Below are 13490 nucleotides of genomic sequence, written 5' to 3'. Positions count from 1 at the left end.
GGCAATGGATGAAGTGATAAAGGACGTGGGTGAGGAGAATGTGGTGCAAATAGTTACAAATAATGCAGCAAATTATGTTGCTGTAGGAAAGCTTCTTATGGAGAGATAGCCTCACATATTTTGAACCCCTTGTGCTGCTTACTGCATTGACCTCATGTTAGAGGATCTTGGTAAACTCCCTTGGATAAAAACAATTATAGAGCAAGGAAGGAGTGTATGCAAATTCATATATAATCATACATAGGTCCTCAACCTCATGAGGAAACACAATGAGCAAAAGGAGTTGTCTCGTCCAGGGGTCACTAGATTTGCAACCAATTTTCTCACATTGAAATCTTTGCTTGATTCAAAGGGAAGTTTGCGACGCATGTTTGTTAGTGAAGAGTGGATAGCATCATCATATGCAAAGACCATTGCAGGGATTGATGCAGCTAATCATGTTTTCGATGAGGCTTCTTTTTGGACACTAATTGCTGATACTGTGATGGTAATTTTCCTTTTTTGTCCTCATTTTAATTTAATTTTGTTTATGAAATTATGTTATAATTTATTATTCATTTTTTAAAGAAGAAACTTAAAGCTGATTATTTCTCTTCCAACTTTCATAATGATTGCAGTTTGTAAAACCGTTTGTTGTTCTTTTATGAATTGCTGATGGAGAGAAGCCCTCAATGGGCTATATTTATGAGGGCATGGATAGGGTGAAGGAGGCCATTCGCTCTTTTTTTGCAAGGAATCAAGATAAATATGGGCCTATATGAGATGTCATTGATAGACATTGGTACAATCTACTTCACAGGTCTATACATGCAGTTGCCTACTACCTTAATCTAGCATACCAATTCATCCCACATTTCAAGGCTGATGATGAGGTGTGGAGCGGCCTCTATGATGTTGTAGAGAGAATGTCACTTGATTCAACAGTTGGAACAATTGTATTCCATGAGATTGAGTTGTTTAAAAAAGCTCGAAGGGACTTATTTGCACAAGAGTTGTGCAAGAAAAATAGGACAAAATTAATGCCTGGTAAAAATCTTTGCTTCTACATTCTAATTTCTAATTCTATTACCATTTTAATTTGACAAATTCAAAGTTATTGATATGATTCAAAATTTTATTGTTTCAGATACATGGTAGGAGATATTTGGCACAAAGGTGCCAAATTTACAGAGGATTGCGATTCCCATCTTGAGCCAGCCATCTAGTGCATTAGGATGCGAATGTAATTGGAGTTTATTTGAGTACATATGCTCGAAGAAGTGCAATAGGTTGGCAGTGAAAAAATTGAATGATCTTGTCTTTGTTCACTACAACCTTTGCCTTCACCATAGAGACAAAGTGTAGGACCCTGAGGCTAGGAGTGATGGATCAGAGTCTAATGATGAGGATTATGTGTATGAGGATGAGGATGAGGATGAGGTTCAGGCTCAACTTCAGATATAAGGAGAGAGGATGGCTCTTCAGTCTTCCATGACTTATCTTAGGCACACTCGTAGGAGGACATAGACTACTATAAGCCTTAGTCTTCTAGTTGTTATTTTGATATATGTTTTGAACTTTTGATACCATGGATTTCGTAATCCATGAATATTGTAGACATTTGAGTCTTTTACATTGGAGTGACACTATATTTATTACTTTAAGTTTATGCTTTATAGTTTATAACTTTATATTGTGTTATTCAGTTTTTTTCTTTCAAAAATTCACTTTTATACTTATGTGATCTATGCAAAATTCTGTGTGTATTAAGTAGCTTCTATTTATCTCAATTATTGTGTATTTGATGTTAATTGACTGAAAGATGCATAAAACAATCTTAAAATCCTTAAAATCTTTGAATTTCATGGGTTTTTCAATTTTTCGAGACCTTGCTGAGTCAGAGTCAGAGTCGGAGTCAAATTTTGACTTTCCAAGTCAGAGGTGAGTCCGAGTCCCATAACTATACACATTGTATTTTGCCAACCAAGTGCAAATCACACTTTTTAGGAGGCATTACACATTGCATTTATGCCCAAAACATCCAATCACAATTTTGGCATGCATTTACATGTTGCTTTTTGCATGAAAAATACAAGTGTAGGGATAATCACACTTTTTGGGTGTGATTACAAATTGTATTTATATACTAATAGGCAAATCACGGTTTCCAAAATGAAATGTATATTTAAAATGTCACGCGAAAATCGCATATGGATGAAGTCCTAAAGATCATGAAGGAGCAATATTTGTTCACCAAGCAATCCGAGTGTGAATTCAATATTACAGAAATATTGTACCTGTTTATCGCATAGGTTAATTAAGAATTGCACACAGAAAATGAACAAAAACACGAACAGTAGAACTCTTCTTATTATTCGCATATGCCAAACAGTATATTATGCTTTAATGATCTGATGAATACAATGCTTCCCGAAGGGGTTCTAAATACTTTCCGAGGAACCTTCCCGAAGGAGTCCGTCGGCCACATACAACATGTCGCTACATAACAAAAACCTTTCCGAAGGGACCCGTCGGCTACATAACAAGAACTTTTTTGAAGGGACCTGTCGGCTGATACACAATTTCCTTTCCAAAAGGACCCATCGGCTGATACACAATTCCCGTCGGCTAATACACAATTTCTACCGACGACATCATCCTCCTAAAAAGAAAAGTTGTCTCCTGACAACTATTACAAAATCTTTGAGACAAATCAACAACCAAAATACATTGACTGACTAACTGGTCTTCAACACTGTCACCTTAGCCAATCTAACATCTGACCCTGATAGCCACCTGTGCCGCTTTCTGTATTCCAATTTCGGGTACATTGAGCCAAGTGTCGCTGTACTGCCTTCAACTGGATGATCAACTCCTCCCGAGCTCTCTATGTATCCACCAAGACAGCCTCTCGGCCAACATCTACTCCCAGTGCCTCTGATACATAGACACTCCATGCCTGCAGCAGCTCCAAGTCTTCTCAACTGGTCAGACTCCCACGACTGATATCCGCAATGACTGGGGGTCCAGGGGGCAATGCCCCTGGCGGGGTCAAGGGGTAGTGCCCCCACGAGGTCTTGGGGCAGTGCCCCAGGTGCGCTCCCTGTCGCAATACAGGGTGGGGTCGAGGGGCAGCAGCCCTCGCTGCCAAGACCAAATTAGCACTTCGAAATCCACAGAAAACTGCACGGAACATACCATTTCTGTCATTTTCTGCCGATTCTACACTCTTTCTGGCAATCGTTGGTTCTTCCTCTACCCTGTGGCATCATCTGATACTCATTCTGAGTATTCTTGATTTGTCGACTTTTTTTTTTTTAGAAAACCTCCTGTCACCCTTCTGTGCTACCAATGTACAGCTACACCATACATCCTGCCACTGTATTGACTCCTTCCTTATGCAATATCCTATAACGTCCTCCAAAGTCTGAATGCAATAGCAAGTAGAAGCTGTATGCCAAAATCCCAATCTTCAGAATTTGTAATCTTGCAATCCAAATCCGTACACATGATATGCTTGAAAAATCTGTACAATCACCTCGCATTCCAAATTGTAATTTCCGTATGCTATCTTTACTTCCAACTTCCTCCAAAATCCGTACGCCGTACGACCAAAATCTATACAGTGCATGTGGCTCTCCTCAAAAATCCATACAGCACATGTAGAAATCCGTACTGATCAAACCCCCCCAAAAAATCCGTACGGTCACTATACTAGAAATCTGTACCATAACTTTTGTTGAAAATCCATATTGAGATACCGTACAGTGATTTCAATAAAGTCTGTACGGTGCATGGTTAAAATAGCTAAAAAACCGTACATTCATGTGTGAAGGAAACCGTACAATTTTATGCCAATTCTAGACTTAATATAAAATTCCATAGGCTCTTGCCAGACTGAAAAATTCGTAGGCAACCTTTACTTAAAAACCGTACATTGCATCATCATTTTAAAATCCGTACGGTACATATCAGACAATGCTTTTTCGTACATTGCTCAAAACCTCCAAAAAATCCGTAACAAGATGCAAAACCTAGCGAAATCCGTACGACACAAAAATCCGTACACTTGCCTAGAAAATCTGTGCAGAAAAAGCCGTACGCTCTTGGCAGGGTCAAAATCCGTACGGTCCACTTTCTTTTCTTCTCTTTTTTTTTTTAAAAAAAAATTTCTTTTTTATTTCTTTTTGTGTGTTTTTTTTTTTAAATCTCAATTTTGGAACAATTATGTACAATATTTACATATATACAGTACTTACAGTCTTTTCTCAGTTGTTCGTCCAGGGAGGTGCGTTACTTCTTCCATGGTAGACATTCAACTTCAACCGATTCACTGCGTTGGCCACTTCCTTTTCGTCTAGTGTCGATAACTTCATTGCTCCATTATCACCAACTTCCTGTATCTTGTATGGTCCTACCGATTTGACGCTAAACTTCCCGAGTTTGATCCCATTCCGATCGTCATACTTCAATACCCACTGTCCAAGTTGAAACCTGTTCAATTTCGAGTGTCTATCATGCAATTGTCGCTCATCAAGTTTATTTAGGATACATGATCTCTCCATCTGGTTTTCCCTTTCGCCCAGTTTGTTCTCAAAGCTCGGTACCATGGACTCCGTCAGCTGCCCATTTTGGCTGTGAATAACACGTCCACTCCGTACTGCTGCAACTTTTATTAAACCCTTCCGCTTTGTTTCCTGTGCAGACCATATGATGCGTCTTCCTTGCTGCTGGCACTTTTTGCTATATCTGTGGTTCGACATAATACTTTCTTCGTGCGCAATTGTACAGTGTAATCTTTCCTTCTAGGTTCGTACTATATGTCCTTTCCTTCAGCTTCAGTCATACCTGCGCTTCCTTCTTCGGCTTCTCTATATTGCTTCGAACATTCATTTCCTCCTTTGGCAACTCCATGTTCCTTCTGACATTCATTTCCTTCTTCGGCTTCTCTGTGTTCCTTCGGACATTCATTTCCTTCTTTCTTACCTTGGTTGACTCTTAACATATTACAACTCGGAAAGAGTTCGTAGTCCTCTATCTGCCAGTGGTAAAGACCATTTACTAAATCCAGATCGTCATCTCCTTCCAATCGTAGGACTCCCTCCTGATCGGGTTCCATACTCTGCCTCCTCTCATTGTCTTCTCTTTCGGAATCCGACGATAGAGCTTCTTCCCCAACCATTTGAGTGTGTAGATCGATGACGTACTTCCGGCCTTTGCTTTCAAGTGATAAAGTATTTTTCTTCCAATCGTGCTTCACCTTGGCTTGTATCAGCCACCCCCGGCCCAGAATGGCATCATATCCTCTCCGCTTTAGTGGGATCACGACAAAATCCAACAAGAATGGCTGTGTTCCAATCATCACTGGTTGTGCTGTCAAGACTCCCAATGGCTTGATTCCATGTTGATCGACCGTTAATAGTTGGAATGTAGGTGGCCATAATGTCGGTTGTCCCAACCTTTTCCAGGTGTCTTCAGGCTACACATTGACACCGGATCCTCCGTCCACAATCATTTCCGTCAATACAGTCCTGAGGATTCCCATTTCGACGACTGCCGGATGGCGTCCGGATGAGAGGGCTAACAACATCGGATCTTCTGCACTTGCGCCCCTTTCCTTCTCCTTTTTGTCCGCTATACTTGCTCCACTTTCCTGCTCCCTTCCATGTTCTCCTAGGAGTTTAGCAGCGGGAGTGATGTATGTGAGTGCCAATCGGAGTTGAGGCATAGTGAGCAACAGATCATTTATCCTCACGGGTATCTCGGCTTGCAATATTTGTCGTACAATGTTCTGTTCTGCACAGTTCCGTACGGAGGTATTCGGCGTGTCCTTTAGGTGTGCCATTTCTACCTGCGTTGCTCTCTGGATCTCTACCCGTGCTTCCTCCAGTCTCTTCTTTTCTTCCGCCGGGTTGGGGTAGAGCTTCGCCTATTTCCAAGTGATTGCCAGAACTTCTTCCTCATCCATCCCGACAGTAATCAAGTTTACTCTGGACTTCGGGCACTTAGCATCGTCATGATCGCCAGGTGCACACCATTGACATAGCAACTTCGGTGTGTTCGCCATTGTGCACTCTCGGCCAAAGTGACCCCACAGATTGTATGCACGACATTGAATTGTTTACCGTACAGGTAAAGAAATCAACGCATACAAACAATAATAGCAAAATAATATTCGCATATGCCAGAACATACATTAGGCTTCATAATATTCGCAATAGCAGATGAATGATGATTTACAATGATCCCAGACGGGATATAAATACTACCGCCGAACCTTCCCGAAGGAGCCTGTCGGCCACAGCATTACATCCGCTACAAACTATTTACCCGTCGGCTACAACACCGACGACAGTCAATCTGTCAGCTACAGAAACACCGCCGGACCCATCCAGTCGGCTAACACCATGTCCCCCAAAAAGAAAAGTCATCTCCTAACGACTGACAAAATATCTAAGACAAATTAACAAACAAAATACATTAACAGAGTGACTACAACAAGAGAAATCTGCTTCTGACACATCACTGGCACCTTCGTCCCGTGCCTGTAGCCTCTGCTAACACAACACTGCCTCCTTGATGAAGCTGACCTTGATAGCCACCTGTGTTTCTTTCTCTGCTTCCAACACTGAGTCCACTGAGCTAAGTGTTGCTGCACTGCCTCCAATTAGATGATTAGCTCCTCCCGAGTTCTCTATACATCCACCAAGACAGCCTCCCGGCCAACACCTACTCCCAATGCCACTGGTACACAAAAAGTCCATGCTTGCAACAACTTCAACTCTTCTCAATTGGTCAAACTCCCACGACTGATATCCGCCACGATTGGGGGTCCAGGGGGCAACGCCCCCGGTGGGGTCCTGGGGGGTCCTTGCGAGGTCCTACCGCCAAGACCAAATTAGCACTTTGCAACCCACAGAAAAATGCACGGAACACACCATTTCTGTCGTTTTCTGCTGATTCTACACTCTTTCCAGTAACCACTGCTTCTTCTTCTTTCGTTTGGCATTGTTTGTTACTCATTCTGAACAACTTGAATCTGTCGTCGTTTTTTTTTTTTTTAGAAGGCAAAACAAACCACCCTTCTTCGACGTCTTGATTGTTTCTGCAACTTATTTATGAATACCCCTACGCCCGCTCAAAAATGGAAGTCCTCATTCACAACAGCAGTAAAAAACAATACACTGTCAATTGAAACTTCATGCCCGCAGAAAACAATACCAACGACTCTGTGGAAGAGAAGAGTATGTTGCGTGGAAAAAAAGAAAACTTCTGCTGATGCCTATGAACAGCCATAAACTACTGCCGGAGTTTTGTTCCAAGTCTGTTACACCCCCTGGGGGCACCAACAAAGAAAGGTTATCCTTTGAATCGATCCGTGACAGCCTTCGACAACTCCATAGTAGCAAGCCTAAAATAGCTCACACGCAGCAAGACTAAACACGCGGAACAGAGAGTCTGCAGAAAACTCCACGTGGAGAGGGAAGTCCGCGGAAAAAGAAGCCTGCAGAGAACAGTTGGACGTCCACGGAAGCAGACCGCAAGGAATTCTTGGCCGCCAGAATAATCCGCGGGTCGGAATTGGCCTCCATGGGGATGATCCGCGGAAAGACAAGAATCCCGCGGGAGAGTAGACCCCGCGGAAAAAGACTTCCGCGGACAGTCGTGCCCGCGGGGCTTCTCCCGCGGAGAGTTTCCTGCGGCCCACTTAGCTTGCTTTTTTTATTTTTTTAAATTTTGTTTTCTTTCTTTTTTTATTTTTTCTTTTTTTCTTTTTTCAATTTTTTCTGTCTTTTTTTTTTTTTAAAAATTTTTTTCTATAAAAAAATAAAAATAAAATAGAAAGACAGCACCTCAATTTTGCCTCCAGGCGTCGCCATTTTGCAACAACGACAGAGTCAGCTGGCCATCCTGTGACAACGACAGAGTCTTCCTGGCACCATATATTTTGAATTTGGATCCGTTGATTGCCGGAGGTACCTTCTGACCATCCAAAGTTGATAATCTGATCGCTCCATTGTCGCTGACCTTCCGAATTTGATATGGTCCAACCCATCTGGCCTTAAACATTTCCATTTTGATTTCATTCCGACTATTGTACGCCTTACGTCTATTCTGTGCTACCTCCGTCGCCCACTGTGCCTGCGGTCATCGCACAACTGGATTATTTCCTTGCTGTCGGTGCCCTTCCACTAATTTTTTGCTGCGGTGTAACCTTTTCTTTTCGCGCAGTCCATTCACCATGTACCGGACAGTGGGATCTTTCGTTTTTCTGTGTTTAGACTGTATGTTATTCCCCTCAGCTTTAGCCATGGAAACTTTTCCTTCTTCCGCTTCCCTGCATTCCTCCGAACATTCATTTTCCTGTGTTTTGTTACGTTCATCGACCGTTAACATATTGCAACTCGGAAACAATTCGTAGTCTTCTATCTGCCAGTGGAACAGGCCATTCACTGAGTCCAGGTCGTCGTCATTCGATCCTCCGTCAAGTCTCAATACTCCTTCGTCTGATTCCATTCTCCTCTTTCCTTCATCGTCACTTTCGCCGTCACTTTCTGAATCTGACGATGCTGCCTCCTCATTGACTATTTGTGTATGCAGGTCAATTGTGAATCTTTTCCCTTCGCGTTCCATTGATAGGGTATTTCGTTTCCAATCATGTTTTACTTTTGCTTGCACCAACCAATCTCGTCCCAAAATAGCATCATATCCTTTTTTTTTCAATAGAATGACCACAAAATCCAATAAAAATGGTTGTGTACCAATGGTTACCGGTTGCGCCCTCAAGATTCCCAAAGGTTTGATTCTGTGCTGGTCCGCTGTGAGCAACTGGAATGTAGGTGGCCAAAGCGTCGGCTTTCCCAACTTCTTCCAGGTATCCTCCGGTAAGACATTCACGCCGGACCCTCCGTCAACAATTGTCTCTATCAAAACATTTCCCAAAATCCCCATCTCGATGACCGTTGGATGCCGTCCGGAGGTGAGTGCGAGCAACATTGGGTCTATTGTCATCACTTCCCTATTGTTCCTTCCTGTGTCCTTCGGTGCTTTCGGAAACGGTGTATGATTCAGAATGGCCATCCGTAACTGGGGCATTGTGAGGAGGTCACTTATCTTGACCGGTATCTCTGTTTGTAAGATCTGTTGTACAATGTTTTGTTCTGCGAAGTTCTTTGCCAAGGTGCCGGTGATGTCCTTCAACTGAGATGTACCTGCCGACGATGCCTTTCCAATTTCCGCCTGCATTTCCCCCAATTTTCTTTTTTCCTCCGCTTGCCTCCGTGTAATTGCCAGAACCTCCTCTATATCTGTGCCGACAGTGATCAAGTTTACTCCAGCCTTTGGACGCTTGGAATCTTCGTGATCACCGGGTCCGCACCATCTGCATAATAATTTCGGTGTGTTTGCTGCTGTACAATCCTGCGCAAAATGACCCCACAAATCACATGCTCGGCATTGAACGATCGGCCGTCCATATACATCATACTGAGTTCGACTTCGGCTCCCATTATTATTGTTATTATTTGTATTGTTGTTGTTTTGCCCTCTGTTATTATTCCTGTACCCTCTGGATGTGGCACCGGCGGTATTCGTGTTTCCGCTACTACCCAACGGAGAAGCCTCCTGTGTGAGGAACACCTGCGGAGATCCTCGTCTTCATATTAAAGGGGCACTCCTTTGTCGAATGGCCCATGATCTGACAAATGTCACAAAATTGGTTCTTTGGACACGATCCTTTAGTATGACCGTCAATCTTACAATTCGTGCACCACAGCTCATTGCCTTTTGGCTCCTTCTGCATGTTTTTAAACTCCATCATGCGAACCATATCCTTCTGTAGGGCACGAACCTTCTTGTTGCTGCCTCCGTCGTCGCTACTATCATCTCCGTCAGGCTCGTCGTCATCTGAATCAGAGGAGCTAGTTTTCTTCTTCTTTGTCTTCTGCTCACTTTCAAGGTCTAGTGCTCTGTTATACGCGTCCACATATGATGACAGTGGCACAATTTTTATTTTCCTCCGCAACTTCGAGCGTAGGCCGTCCACAAACCATCTTTTCTGCAATCCGTCTGCTGGCTTGCTTTCCATTTTGTTTATTAAGTCTTTTAATCTCCTGGCATAGACTCAGACAGTTTCGTGCTTCCCCTGCTTGGTATTGAAAATTTCCGCTACGATTTCATTATCATCCCGCAAGAGTTTAAACTCTGCCAAGAACTTTTTAATGTTATCCCAGGTATTCAGCTTCTGTGGATCCGTATCCGAAAACCAATCAATTGCCACGCCCCATAGGGTTGCCGAAAATTGTCTCATCCAGTCGTCTTCATCAGTTATGCCATTTGCCCTCTAGATCGTTTCACATGTTTTGCAATGTCGAATGGGATTGGCCATACCATCGCCATTGAACTTCGGCAGTTTCTCTTTTGGTCCCGCCATCACAATTGGTTTCTGTAAACAGGCGTTGCTCGGTCCTACAACACTGGCGGTCTGCACTCCCACACCGGCGGTCTGCACTCCCACACTGACAGTCTGTACTCCCACACCGACGGACTGGTCTCCCACATCGGCGGTCTGCACTTCCACACCGACGGACTGGTCTCCCACACCAGGGGTCTGCACTCCCACACTGGCGGTCTGCACTCCCACACCGGCGGACTGCTCTCCCACACTGGCGGACTGCTCTCCCACACCGGAGGTCTCGACAGCTGCGAACCTTGGTGAAGAAAAATGATCTTCTGAAGTTGTTTCTCGTGGAAGTCTATCTTGGACGAAGAGGTCACTCCACGCTCGTGCTCCCTCGGCACTACGAGCCGTGTGAGTTGATGCTCTTCCGTCTGAATTTTCTTCCCTCAGCGAACACAATTTCAAGAACTCATCCCGTGCTTCTTCCACCAATTCCACCCGCTGTCAAGTTTCTTCCAACAATTATTTTGTGCTCCGGTTTCCGTCGGCAATCTTCTGAAATCTCCGTCGGCGTTCAGCTTGCTGTGCCAGAATTAAATTCTCTTGCGCAGTACGGGTTCCATCTTTTTCCTTGACCTTATTCCGATCTTTGTTAAGTTGATTTGGCATTAATCTTCATTCCCCCCACCTTCCAGATTCATAAGGCAACGGCGCCGAATGTTTACCGTACAGGTAAAGAAATCAATGCATACAGACAATAATAGCAGAATAATATTCGCATATGCTAGAACATACATTAGGCTTCATAATATTCGCAATAGCAGATGAATGATGATTTACAATGATCCCAGACAGGATATAAATACTACCGCCGAACCTTCCTGAAGGAGTCTGTCGGCCACAACATTACATCTACTACAAACTATTTACCCATCGGCTACAAAATACAAAACACCGACGACAGTCAATCCGTCGGCTACAGAAACACCGTCGGACCCATCCAGTCGGCTAACATGAACTATCGGCCGGCCATTCGCATCATACTGAATTTGACTCCTTCCGCCATTATTGTTGTTGTTGCTATTGTTGTTGTTTTGACCGTGTCGGTTGTTTCTATATCGACCTAATGTGGCACCTTCCATACTGGTGTCCCCATTCCCTTCTGACGGGGATGCCTCTTGCGTGAGGAACACTTGCTGTGGTGTTCTTGATTTCAGGTTGAAAGGACATTCCTTTACCGAGTGTCCTAGAATCTGGCAGATCTCACAAAATTGCTCTTTCGGGTAGGATCCCTTCGTATGGCCTTCTTTCTTGCAATCTGTGCACCATAGGTCATTGCCCTTAGTCTCCTTGTTCATGTTCTTGAACTCCTTCATAATCCGAATCATGTCCTTCTAGAGGGCATGAACCTTCTTGTTGCTTCCCTCGTCATCGCTGCTATCTTCTCCTGAAGATGCATCGTCATTTGAATCGGACAAGCTGTTCTTCTTCTTCTTCTTTGTCTTCTGGTCACTTTCGAGATTCATTGCCTAATTGTATGCTTCAATGTATGTTGATGGTGGCACGATCTTCATCTTCTTTCGCAGCTTCGAGCGAAGGCCTTCAATGAACCATCTCTTTTGTAGCCCATCAGCCGGCTTATTCTCCATTTTATTGATCAGGTCCTTTAACTTCCTAGTGAAGACTCGGATTGTTTCATTCTTCCCTTGCTTAGTATTGAATATCTCCGCTACAATCTCATTATCGTCTCGCAATATTTGAAATTCTGCAATAAATTCCTTCTTAATATTATCCCAACTGTTTAACTTCTGCGGATTTGTGTCAGTAAACCAATCAATCGCAACACCCCATAGGGTGGCTAGAAACTATCGGACCCATTCGTTCGTATTTGTTATGCCATTTGCTCTCCAGATCGTTTCACATGTTTTATAATGTCAAATCGGATCGGCGGTTCCTTCACCATCAAATTTAGGCAACTTTTCTTTTGGACCTGCCATTATTACTGTTGTTGGGGGTTTTGTTGTGTATCTGCGGTGTTCTATGCTCCCGCACTATTTTGAACACCCGTGTTGTTCTGCACACACGCTGTTTTGCACACCCGCGCTGTTTTGAACACCCGCGCTGTTTTCTACACGCACTGTTTTCTGCTTTCGTGCTGTTTGCAACACTTGCACTGTTTTCGACTTCCGCATTGTTTTCAATACCAGCGCTGTTTTCGACTTCTGCACTGTTTGGTGAAGAAGAGGTTTCGTCAACCAAAGCTGTTCGTTTCGGAAGTATATCTCGGACGAAGAGGTCACTCCACGATTGTGCTCGTTTGGCACTTCGAGCCATGCGAGTCAATCTCCTTCCGTCATGATTCTCTTCCCGAGGCGTATGCAAGTTCAGAAACTCCTCCCTCGCTTCTTCCACCAAATCGAGCTGTTGTCGAGTCTCTTCCAACAATTTTTCAGTGCTTTTGTGTCCGTCGGTAACTTGCTGAAATCTCCGTCTGCGTTTAGCCTGTTGTGCCAAAATTAAATTTACCTATGCTGCGCGTAATTCATCCTTTTCCTTCAACCTATTCTTATTCTTGTTCAACTGATTCGGCATTTAATTCATATTCGCCTGCCTGCATACCAGGTCCATCGGGCAATGACGCCAAATGTTTACCACATAAGTTAATTAAGAATTGCACACAGACAATGAACACAAACACGAACAGCAGAACTCTTCTTATTATTCGCATATGCCAAACAATACATTATGTTTTAATGATCTGATGAATACAATGCTTCCCGAAGGGGTTCTAAATACTTTCCGAGGAACCTTCCCGAAGGAGTCCGTCGACCACATACAACATGTCGTTACATAACAAAATCCTTTCCGAAGGGACCCGTCAGTTACATAACAAGAACCTTTCCAAAGGGACCCGTTGGCTGATACACAATTTCCTTTCTGAAAGGACCCGTCGACTAATACATAATTTCTACCGACGACAATACCTAGGGTATGTTGTTAGTAAATATGGAGTTCAAGTTCATCAGGAGAAGATTCAGGCTATCCTTGATTAGCCTCCCCCAAAATCACTCACAGATTTGCGAGGGTTTTTCAGACTGTGCAGTTATTATCG

The 13490-nt window shown here is 43.5% G+C and overlaps 1 protein-coding gene across 2 annotated transcripts in view; it reads right to left on the bottom strand.

The window, feature by feature from the left end:
* LOC149552313 (Lycopene beta/epsilon cyclase protein) overlaps window positions 1–13490 on the bottom strand; it is a 406544-nt gene that overhangs the window by 86405 nt on the left and 306649 nt on the right. The gene's annotated exons all lie outside the window — the stretch shown is intronic.

This window comes from Cupressus sempervirens, chromosome 6, assembly GCF_028749045.1.
Source record: "Cupressus sempervirens isolate cs-2001-9-10 chromosome 6, ASM2874904v1, whole genome shotgun sequence".
Taxonomy (NCBI): Eukaryota; Viridiplantae; Streptophyta; class Pinopsida; order Cupressales; family Cupressaceae; genus Cupressus; species Cupressus sempervirens.
This window is presented reverse-complemented; position numbering and strand designations above follow the sequence as displayed.